This window comes from Lampetra fluviatilis, chromosome 44 (assembly GCF_964198595.1).
Source record: "Lampetra fluviatilis chromosome 44, kcLamFluv1.1, whole genome shotgun sequence".
In the NCBI taxonomy this organism is placed as follows: Eukaryota; Metazoa; Chordata; class Hyperoartia; order Petromyzontiformes; family Petromyzontidae; genus Lampetra; species Lampetra fluviatilis.
The window spans coordinates 7612350-7624684 of record NC_136318.1 but is presented as its reverse complement, the minus strand read 5'-3'; the positions used below and the strand labels follow the sequence as shown (position 1 = coordinate 7624684).

Below are 12335 nucleotides of genomic sequence, written 5' to 3'. Positions count from 1 at the left end.
TGTGTTTTCGATGATTTGCCTTCTAAAAGAAATCTGGCCGTGTCTCGCACACCGCAGAAAGGGGCATCTCGCACCCCAGGTTAAGAACCACTGATATAAAGAGATAAATTGTGTCTGGCCTAGGGTGAAGAGAATTGTTCATCTCTGCCCATAATATCCTACGAGGACAAGGAGTCAGGACGAAGCGAAAAGTAAAGAAATATATATTTAAAAGATGGTAAGATTTAGCCTTGCACATTTTCATTCACCCTGCTCGTGACTGTGTGCAGATTCCGTTTTGTTGGGACGTTCACGTTGCCGAGTTTGACATGTTTTGGTTCTATGGCAACACCTCCGTTTGGCCAAAATATCGTTTGATGCACGTGCTCACAGAGAGTCGAAAAACAAACAACCCTCATGTCACAACAAATACGGCGCGGCGGATAGGGGGGGGGGAGACGACCGATTTAACCTTTTGGGAATGTACAAAGCGCCGGGGTCTTTTTTTTTTCGTCGTTGCAGAAGGACTTTGATAGAACAAGAGGCTTCACAGGTGGGTTACCCGAGTGTTGTACAAAAGCCGAACACAGCCCCGGCGTGTTTGGCTTGAGAATAAACTTTTGGCGCTCGACCCGCAAGATGTGAGCCACCCGTAACACTCAAGAGGCTGAATAAACAGGCGGTTTATAAACACACAAAACACGCTGCACGAGCATGCCGGTAACAATTTACAATGCGGCGCCCCGCTTATAAAAGCCACGCAATTCAAATGCGCGCACGTGCTTTTCTAAAAGGTGAGATTCAGCGACGCTGCTCATTCCAGAGAGCCTCCCGGAGCGCACTGTTTATCGTTAAGTAAATCAAGAGCCCAGACATGAAATATATATATATATATATTTTGTATATATCTATAAAAGCCATCCACAAATTATATACTCGGATTAATATTTACAAACATACTCACTCACTCGTGCGTCGTACATACACACACGTGCGTGCGTGCATCGTACAGCCCGTTTGTCAATCCGCCACCTAACGGGGCACCTCCCCACACCCCTGTCGGCCGTCAGGGTTATTTGACCATACTTCACCACGCTGGACAGTGCCGGTGGGGGAAAGGTGTGAGGAGAGCTGAACGGCAACGGATTTTTCGCTGCGTCAACGGGGCCCACAGCACCTTGTTGTTCCCGGTTGGTGGTCGCCCGTTCGTGCGAAATCCAGGCTCCAAAAAAACAATCCTGCTTAGCTTCTAAGGCCTGAGAGGATCGGGCTCACTCCGTGTGATTTCACCGTAGGAGCAATGCGTGTGTGAGCTGAACGTCGCATGAAGGGGCACGAGCGTGCTCTCGGCAAGCACCGACTAAGATCGACACGGCACGCAAAGAGGTGATGCGGAGGGCACCGTACATGACCACCATCGTGACATAAACTTACTGGAGCTGAGTGAACTTCGGTGACGTTCAGGGCACATTCACATATAGAGCCCAGTTCACGTGTGGAGGATTCAATAATTTCGTATGGATGACGGTGATAATGTGATACCAATGTCTCCGGAACCAAACCATAATGGAACCCACCGGGGTGATGTGAGCTGGGTTGGCGTGATAGCGGTGAAGCGTGCTAACAACAGCAACTAGCCGATGCACCACCTGCTAACAACGACACCACCACCACTCCCTCACAGTCACGGGTTACAATACCATGGGCTCCTAATCCATATGCAATGACTGCGATTGCGTATGAGCAATTGAAATCACAATTTGATGAATATGTCTGTCCTCTCAGTGGTGCAACAGACTCCAGAACATTCAAGGTGGAACAAAGTGATGGTAGCCTCAGAGAGAGTCTGCGTTGGCATCAGAAGTAATCATTCACGGGCAGACCCCACCTTTACGTGAAATATGGCCACTGACTTAGCAGCATCTGACGCGGATTTGGCGCGGCATACTTGAAAGCAGAGCCCACGTTGTACGTTTAATTTTGCCCACATTATAGAGGGGTTAACAGATGACAATTTCCCTAAGTGAGCCTAATTTCTAGAGTATTTTGAAGCTACTGTCATGAGCACCTCTAGGTAGTACCTGCCAGGTATGCAACGATGCATCAATTTGATACATCAGAAATGGCACGCTATCGCATGTTGTAAACACACAACGGGGGGGGGAGGTCGAGCAGAAAATAAATTGAAAAAAAACGAGATGGTAAAAAGTTAGACGCCAATTAATCGGATCGTGACCATTCGTCGGACCTCTGGCGAGGTGAATACGCGCCTGGTGTCTGCCAACACAGCCACGCATTCACGCCTGTCAGAGAACGAGTGGCAAAGCGGTACTTCTGTCCGTCGCGAATAGGTGGACCGAAAACCCGTTTCCGAGCCGATCTCCTCCGGATTGCTCATTTGCTGCATTGGAGCTGGGCTCGCGTCGCTGTGCCGTAGATTACGATGACAGATGAAGCGTCAACGGAGAGCTTACGGTAACAAAGTGGTACGCCGGGCAGTTCACTAAAACCGTGTGGTCCGTTATCCATCTCAGCACCTCGTAATTTTCCGGCTCGCGCTGCAAAGAGGGCAAAAATTGTTTGATTTTTTTTTTTTTGCCCAGCGACTGAGAGCACGCGGTCGCTCATAATAATGAGCGCTCGCATCACAGCTCCGGACCTCGCAGCTGGGCAGGCCTTTTAACATTCTCCCGCTGCTCGTCGGACAAATTAAAGTTGTTGAGAACGTCGGCTTTTTAAGGGGTGGCTGTAATGGAGCCCAGATTGCTGGGCACAAAAGCACAGCACTCTAACCACCACCAACGTGCGAAAAGGGAGGTTCAAACAAAACGAGAAAATTCCATTCGTGTTTGTTTCAAGTATCCCAAAAATCATCTCAAAGTTATTTCATGCTGAAATGAACATTGAGGTGGGTGTACATCTGTGAATAAATAGCTTCATGGCCCATCGGATTCCTTCAGTATAAATACAAATTCTGATTCTGCTCATTTCCTGACTGGAGACCCTGAGCCAGCGATGTAAATACCACGTTGCTATGACGGCGACGTGTCTATCCATAGTACTACCACTATTGACGACTTCCCCGCACAGTGGTAGCAGAATGAATGATGGGCTGAATCAATAGGTAATATATATGCATAGTTTATATAGTATTAAAATTACTCTTACAATAACAATATTGCAAATGCTCTCTAAATGCTCGGTGTGAAATACGTAGATATAATCTTCTGGTATAACTGCATATCATAGACCTCTTAATCTTCACAATAGTAGAATTTGGGATAACGATCCAAGTCAACAATCCATTCTCGTGTGTTTGTCTCGTCGTAAAGTTTAAGTTCTCATCCCAATAAACTACGGTGCAGGTTAGCATACGAGAAGCATCATACACAATCGACTACTGATCGCACAATGACATGTGTTTACACAATGATAATGATCATTTTTTTAATTATAATAACAAAAAAATGTTTGCCAATGAATAGATACGCCGCTAAAAGCGGAGAACCGTGTTGACGAAAAACAAAGTTGGGATGAAACGCCACGTAACTATTTACTGGTTAATATATTTTTTCATATCAGGTAAGGCCCACTGAGCAATATAGCTCTTTTTCAGAAGCGACCTGGCCACAAGTGACAGCTCAATGAAGTGGCTCCTCACGTGAAAAATTATAGCAGCAGCCAAATGCTCTAAATGCGCGTTGATTCTAAACGTGGAGGGGAAAACTGGAAGGCCCGGAGTAAAATCCACGCGACCACGAGGAGAGAGACACGCAAACTCCAAATATACAGCAGCAGGTGTTGTGGTTCGGATGGAACTCACAACCTCCTGCATGCCAGGCGAGGGAGTTAACATCTCGCCACCGCAGTGAAATGCTAAAACATAGTCGCGTGGGCTGCGATTGAAACGTAAATTTTAGTACCGGACCCCACCACTTTTCGTCAAGCTTGTCCCAATATAATCATTGATTTGCACAAATATCGATTTACCCAAACATGCGTTTACATGATCAATATGCTTAATGATCAAGTCATTTTAAGAATGAACTTACAGTTCATATTTATTAGTTTGTTGTTATCATTCTCTGCTTTGCATTAAAGGGTTGCTGATTTAAATGTATTTGTGAAAATTTTTACTTTGTGATTCTGACAATGTAACATGGTCAAATTGGCCCGTAACTGTCAATCATTTTACATGGTCTTTAATCTCAACTTTACAGAAGTTGCTGCGTATTTGAAATTCCCCCCCACTGAAATAGCTTCACTGATTGCCCGAGCACAGGGACAGGCTGGTAGACCATCACAAATAGTTGCTAAGTCTTCATCATGCACCAATTTGCATTATCCAGTGAGAGGCCCCGAGATTAAAGTCGGTAAAAAGATGCTTGCGTGAAGCTTTCACTGTGGGTGAAATCTGCACATTTGTTGGAGGTACTTTTCCCATCGGTGGAGCGAAGAAAAAAAACTGACAAGGAAAAGTGAAACGCTCAGTAATGAAGAAGAATGAATCGGCCGACTGAAACTGCCTTTTTTTTTACGATTAAGTGAAATTGAAACTTTCAAACAAGCTTGGCTGCTTGCGAAATGGCGAATGAATAATCACCCAAAACTCAATCGCAAGAGATGCGAATCTCATTGAGTTCTTATCAAGTTATAAAAATGACACTGATTCATTTGCCTGATTCTATACATCGGCAATAGCGCAAGTGAGCTGCGCTGTGAGATTTTAAACTTTCAGTGTTTCCATACATATATATCTGCACACGCATAAAGCTCCGCGATTATTATTATTTTTACCGTAGATTCATGATATTAAGAGCTTTAAAATACTTAAAACCGACATCTTAAAACGTGAAGTGAAGCCACATGCCCGCTTTATGAAACATCTTTCCATTGAGGATTATTGTCCATTCATGTCAAACGTTTCACGAATTAGCTCCGTATGCTCCCGATCTATCTAAACAGCTGGGAATACCCACCCGGCATTACCACGGACTTATAAAGTGTGAGAAAATGCTATTCCTCGATAAAAGCCCTCTCTCTCCCTTGGAAAAAGAAGGAAAAAAACCCGCGGAAATAATCTTTCAAGGCCCCCATTTGCCAAGAAAGCGGTCACAGCTCAGGAAAACTTGCCAACTGCGCTTCGGCAAAGCAACGGCAGGCAGGCAAGACGAGGCAGCGATGTAAATATTGCATTCTCACTCGCAGAATTTTTTCACTCACATTAAACGATAGAATAGAACAAGTTGAGGCCATCTCTCACCCCCCTTACCCCCCCCCACTACGCTCCGCCCCAAGCAGAATACATCCTGTGGGTTTAGAGCGTTCTACTTGAGTCTTATTTTGTGACTGGGTTTTTTTTTTACGTATGCACCTGCACTCGAGAAGAAGGGGAAGAAATAAAAGAGAAGAATGTTTTTTGGTCGGGGTAAAAATGATCGTTTAACAAGAAATGTAATGGCGGGGTGGCAGCCACTTATTATGACAAATTATTGGTCTTCATGCGTGTGACGAGGACACTGATGCGAGCTGAGAAGAAGTCGGCTCGAGACAGAGGTTAGAGCCCATCACTGATGACTATAATCAGAGCAGAATTTGAGAACCGGCAATTCAAAAAGTAATCCCCCATATCTCTAAATGAATATATGCTTTCGAATTACAATCAAAATGCCTATCATATACGCAAACAAACGCACATTACACCTCCAATTAGTACAGTTGGCTATGTACGGCGCGAAAAAGGTTCAACATATGCTGCAAAGATCCCCCATATAGCCAAAACAGACTGTAGGGGCAAGTGCTGTTACTGAGCACCTATGATGGCCAGCACAAAACACGAGGGGGTGGGTGGCTAACACCACGCCCGGCCGCCTTTGTCTCCCTAGTGGCGATGTTTACACACCGCACCAGGTACTCATTTGAGGCTGAGTCGACCTAGGGGAGGCCCAGGACCGGTTCAGATAATCGTCACTGGTGTTGTTCGTGAGCGGGAATCAAACCCAGGTCGCCAGGTTCGTAGCGCAGCGCGCTAACCACTAACACTACCGCTGCATCGAATTCCCACACTCGGTATCAAGTCCGCGAAAGCATAAAGCAAGCAACAGATCATGCTCTCAGACGCGATTTTAATTCCAGATCCTTTCTTTCTTGCGTCGTTTTTAACCATCTCCAATTGTATCATTTCCAGTTCTGTCGTCTATTTTTGTAACCGTTCGTTCATTGTCAATTTGAATAACTGTTTAAAAAAATCGTTTCTAACACGCACTCTTTGATGCAGATGTGGCGAGCATCCGTGCAGGGCACCGTTGGTGGCAAGATGTTAACTACCTCGCCTGGTCTATAGGATGTCCTGGGTTCGATCCCGACACTTGCGATGCCCGCTATATATTTGGAGTTTGCATGTTCTCCCCGTGGACACGTAGATGTTTCTATAGGTCCTCGGGTATTTCCCTCCACCAATGCGAAACATGCTTTTAGAGTTATTGGCTACTATACATTTCCACGTGATAAGCCACTTCGCAGAGCTATCATTTGTGGCCTGGTCGCTTATGAAAAATTGTTCTTTAGCTCAGTGGTCCTTACCTAGTAAAATAAAAAAAAGTTTAATAGTTAAAAATTGGCAATTGTAATCGACCATCCGACACATTGTTACATTCCTGAAGAAGAAGCACATCTTATTTTTAATACCTTGGCCCCTTTCCATCACTGCCTGAAATCCACACCTCACAAACGCATCGTTTGAATTTTATGAGCCAAGAGCTCAATAAAAAAAAAACAGATCGTTCTACAGAAATATACCTTGACGTGCGAATACGTAAGAACAGCGCAGATACGCAAGAACCTCGTCGCCACACTGGGAGACCATGCGTAAAAGTGTGCAAACTGCACAGTGTAAAGCGATCTGAAGTCTGAACAGTGAATGGAACAAACACAGGAAGCAATTCAGGCAAGGCATCGTAAAGTACCCCACTTCTAATTCTCCCAGTGGAGCAATTAGCGTTATTACTCGGTCAATGCTACCAATTTTCTTAAAGGGTTGCCCCTGAGTTTGCGTAGCTGCTGCAGCCTTGAGCATAAACCACGAGCGAGGTGCTGAGCCCTTGGCACCATACATCAGTCGTAAAAATAAAAAATGTCACACACGTGGAGTCAACTTTGATGGTGTTTATAGCTATAAGCAGCTCATGTGGCTTACACATGTAGGGCGCAAACTGAAATGGAAATCGGACTGCGTGCGAGGAATTAGTGCTGATTAGGGAAGCGCCTTCAAAGCGAGGTCTCTTGGCACAGATTTATTTAAGGCGAAAAATCAAACGGACGGGGGGGGGGTGGATTTCGGCTGAAAAAACAATCGTTTGTCTGTGGTGCAAACAGAGTGGGGTACGCTGGGGAGTACGGAGCACGTTGTGAGCGCGGGCGCCACGGCCGCTAGGAGATGTATGAAGGAGGTAGTGGGTTCAATCCCGACTCTGACGCCTGTAGATTTGGAGTTTGCGTGTCTCACCCGCCCCCCCCCCCCGTGGGTTGTGTGGATTTTTCTACGCGTCCTCCGGTTTATCCCTCCACAATTAGAATCAACGTGCGTTTAGAGTTCCGAGTGGTCTAAATTTCCACGCGACAAGCCAAGGCTTCGTTACGTTATCATTTGTGGCCAGGTCGCTTCTGAAAAAGAGCTACGTAACTGGTAAAATATTTTATTTTTTATTTCATAGTTAATAGTTGTATCTGAGAGCACCAGAAACAAGAACAAGGCCGCATGTCCTTTGCACCGTCCCAGGCGCCAGTTTGAGACGCTGACGCTATCGTTACATATCGCGTCGTTGGCTTTCAGCTCCTGACCGTAATGCAATGCGCAAGAGGAGCATGCATGAGAATAGCGTAAGAACAGAATAACGTAAGGACAGTCGTGCGACAAATACGACCGGCTAAGTCGGTGACTTTGGCCGAATGTAATTGGCGTTTAGCGTGAAGTCCGGATTGTACTCAGCACCCCGCACGCTTTTCGGATTTAATTGTTGTTATTAAAAGTTTGGCCCTAGATTTGAAGTTTTCGTGGCTTTTTCGGTAAAGTCACGTAGGTAAAAAATTAAAACAAATTAAATCACGACGTTTTGGGCGCAACACAAGCGTCCTTCTTCAGGAACCTACGTCATTTTACCGAAAAAAAACAAAGAGTGTGTAAAAAGTTTGGCCTTTGGGTGGAGCGGTGCCGCAGTAGTTCGTGCTCTGCACTACAAACCTGGCGACCCGAGTTCGATTTCCGACAATGGGTAGCATTAGTGGCGAGCAAATATCGGAGCTGTTCTTGGACCTCCCATCTCGTTACAAAGCGGCACTGTCCGGCAAAGTGAAGTATGCACGAACATTGGCTGACAGGGCCTGAGTAAGCCTTCATCCAGCAGTGTAATCAAACAATTAGCTCTAAGGTAGTTTTTTTTTCGTGCATTCTTATGTGAACAGATTCATGCGAAGATGATTTAACATTTCTTCACATCTGCTTCGGATCCCCGGAGACGTTTTCACAAAGTTTGTATTTGGAACGTTCCGAATGGTAATTAAGCCGTCACCCAAAAAACGCAAACAAAAACAATCACAAGTTAAAATATCCACCGTGCACAGCAGATTTATCAGGAAAAAACACAAGCACGTGTATGTTATTACTGACAACTACACTGCATACAATTTCAATCACCCAAAGCCTTTGCTGGAATCAGTAAAATTAAAGCAGTGTGTTGCAGCGTGGATTTCAATGTCCAGCGAGAGAACAGCACATGCTATCAAGTTCAAAAGCATATATGCACGCACATTATGTACTTATTTAAATCTTTCCAGACACCTTATGAATGAATAAAGCTATTGTCGATGTCATTTCTACAGTGTTTGACAATGCTATGCAATCCATGAGGTTTTTGTCGGGTTAGATCGCATAAATATCAATGTTTTGTTAAACCCGCCACCACCCGACACAGCCAATTGTGAGGTTTGTCACGTAAGCAAAACATTGCGATTTGGCTGTGTGGGGTGGTGGTGGGTTTAAATATCTACAGGATCTAACAAAAAAAACTATTGGTCGCGAAAGCCCACGTGTTAAAATGCAATACACCAAAAAAGGATGCTGGAGTTATCGGCAAAACAAATGTACAATTTTTTTTTTACTTTTTTGTTAGTTTGTAAAGCCACAAACAGAGATGAAAGCAGTTCCTGTAAATCCTTTTTTAGACGGGAATTAACTCGTTTTTGACAGGTTTTAGGGAAAGATCATTGTGGGCACAAGAGTTTATCTTTCCGATTTTGCAAAGTGACCCAAAGCTAAATGTATTATCAGATGTCTTTGTACTGAATATTCGGCTTACCTTGAGCCCGAGGCCAAACTGGGCACACACCATGATGACTAAGGCCACCGTAATTATTTAAACTTTATTTGCTCACTGCCAGTGTTTAAGGTCAAACACTCATAGTGACGGAACAAATAATGCACTGCAAGGTAAATACTTGCGAGTACTTAGAACAAGTTTGGAGTTAATTCTTTTTTTTATGTTTTCTAAGCTGGCTATCCCGTATAGATCCCAGAGAGAGAGAGAGAGAAAAGACACATGATGGCACGTTCGATGAAGAGGCCACTTTAAACAAATGCACGAAGCCGATGGCCTCGCTTTTATTGCTGTGCGTGTGTGTGTTTTTTTGTCAAAGTTTGTTTTCATAAACATCACCACTTAGAATATTAAAAATAGCTTCGTCCCGGGCGGTTCAGAAAACGGCAGCCTGTGGTCCCTGGCACGTGAATGGCTGCTGTGTGGACATAACAAAAGGGGATTTTTAAAAGCCACAATCCCACAACACAGGACTGGCAAACGACAACAATAACCCACAAAAGAATCCTTGAATCCATATCCAAAACCCGAAACTTTTATGCCGATGAGCTTTTACAGCAGTTCTGGAAGGGCTGCCAGCTCGCGCGCCATGGGAGTGATGAAATTGGAGCGCACGGACCGCCAAATATGACTGCAGTTGTTAAAAGAGGCGAGAGGACATTGTTGGCCTTCAAGAATGGGAGGCACTTTCATCCAGCCGTGTACAGAAAACGGCTGGTGGGGTTTTACGTATAAAATGTTGTTAAGCAGTGTACAGAGATTACAATGAATTCACCAGCACACGTCGCAATTCAAAGAGAAAGTTGGATTTCCACCACCCATTAGGGTTGTAAACTTTTCCTCTCCCACAGTTCGTGAAACGAGGCGATGAACCCAAACTACGCTCAACGTAAAGTCAACACGACGCCCCGGGGACTCCGTTGAAACCAATAAGGGTACGCATTTTAAACCACGCAAGTTGCCAAATGCACGCCGTCACATCAATGTGCACATGTACAGCCCTTTGTCAGTCCACTGCAAATTGAGGGCCTCTGCCCACCACCACCCCCCCCCCCCCCCCCCCCCGGGTGATATGACCGTACTTCAGCATGCCGGTCAGTGTAGCTTGGAGGTGGGTAGAATATAAGTGGGAGCGCAGAAGTGCAATACAACAAACGGAATTTGTCGCATTTTCTTTCGCTACCCATCAAAGTTAGTGCCCACTCTCTGATATCTGCCCACCCCCTGTGAAAATGTGGACTGCGATTAACAAAGAGGGGTTAAACAATGTTCACTCTGTCTTCATCGTTACAGTTCAAGGGATCCCGTCGTGGTGTAACACATGGGCTCGCTGCGTCGGCAGTTTTAAAACAATAAGCTACGGTTTTTCAAATTGGCCCGACTACGTCTAACCCAGCAGTGTTCATGGGAACGCCCCACAGTTAAAGGTGATTGGCCGGTCGCAAGTGGCAGGGTAAAGTGTGGGCACTATTGATCCTTTTTTTATCGAAATGTCTGGCCACAGTGGAAGAGTAGGCCAAAATGACTTATCGTCGAGAGAGAGATTCTGTGGAGCTCCCTCGAGTGGAGGCCCTTCTGCCTGCGGTGGCGTGAGGGAGCAGTTGCAGTGACGTTTCGGTTAAAGCTTAAAAGAGTCAAGACTCTTGGTCAATGGGTGAACAGATGTTCACAGTGTCAAGTTTGCAACGTGATCATACTGTACATCCCTTATCTCGCGAGACGTTTCTTTGACCCGATCGATGCGGCAGAGGTTCCAAACAGATCTTGCGGGTCCGTGCTTATATCTTGACAGGAAAAAAAAAGGCCCTGAATTCAACCCAAAGGATTTGCACGTCAATTTTTTTTTTAACCCGATCTCACGCGCCATGTCGAGGTCCAAACCGCCGGGTAGATGACAAGCTCGGCATGGCGGGCAGAGTTTCTTTAAAGGAGAAACGTGATTATTTATTTACAATGCCATGTTTGCTTCACGACTTAAGAACGACCACGCTCAAGTGCACAGCTAGGTTACAACACCTCCGATTTGCTTACACAGTGGTCATAGTGACGGCGTAAGATTAGGATCTCATCACGTGGCCTACGGCTATCGCATGCCATCGTTGTCCGTGCTTTCCACTGGTAAGCCTGGCACAAAGGAATAAGCTGTAGTGGATTTTTACTTATTGCACATGCATGGCGATTTCACGTGTGGAAGCTGCGAGTTACAGTGACATCGAAGGTCAATTTAGCCGGTGCATGCAAGAAAACATCTATTTGGCAACGGATTTATATAGGAACAAATCACAATATATATTTAAAACAGCAAAAAATCGTCCGATATCACGAATTCTCATGAATGCTATTCTAAGATGTATTCAGAAGAAATTACTATAAAAGGAAGAGAGGAGTGCTGATGATTGCGACGAGGTATTCACGGTTAAACAGCAGGGCTGCTTAAGCTATGTAGGTTGCAGATTAGCTGAGATGGAGCAACAAAAAGGTAGGGAATGTTTGTGAAGCTGGTGGATTAAGTGCTACAATCTGGCAGGCACTTACTTATACACATAAGGGTACTCAAGCACGGAACACAAAGACAAAGATCCCCCATATAGCCTTAACAGACTGTTGGGGCAAGTGCTGTTAGCGAGCACCGATGAAGGCCGGCACGGGGGGATGGGTGGCCAGCACCACGCCCGACCGCCTTTGTCTCCCCAGTGGTGATGTTTACGCACCGCACCAGGTACTCATTGAGGCTGAGTCGACCTAGGGGAGGCCCAGGACCGGTTCAAATAATCGTCACCGGTGTTGGCCGTGAGCGGGAATCGAACCCGGGTCGCCAGGTTCATAGCGCAGCGCGCTAACTGCTACACCACCGCTCCCCTTAACGCACGCGCACGCATTCGTGTGTAGACACTTGCGCATGCCAATGCATACACTGACAGACATGTGAAAGCATGCACAGCTGATACACGCACGGACATGTGTAACCATGTGGAAACCACACAC

At 45.5% G+C, this 12335-nt stretch overlaps 1 protein-coding gene across 2 annotated transcripts in view; it reads right to left on the bottom strand.

The window, feature by feature from the left end:
• The window catches only part of LOC144947352 (leucine-rich repeats and immunoglobulin-like domains protein 3), a 114217-nt gene that overhangs the window by 65579 nt on the left and 36303 nt on the right, over positions 1–12335 (bottom strand). The gene's annotated exons all lie outside the window — the stretch shown is intronic.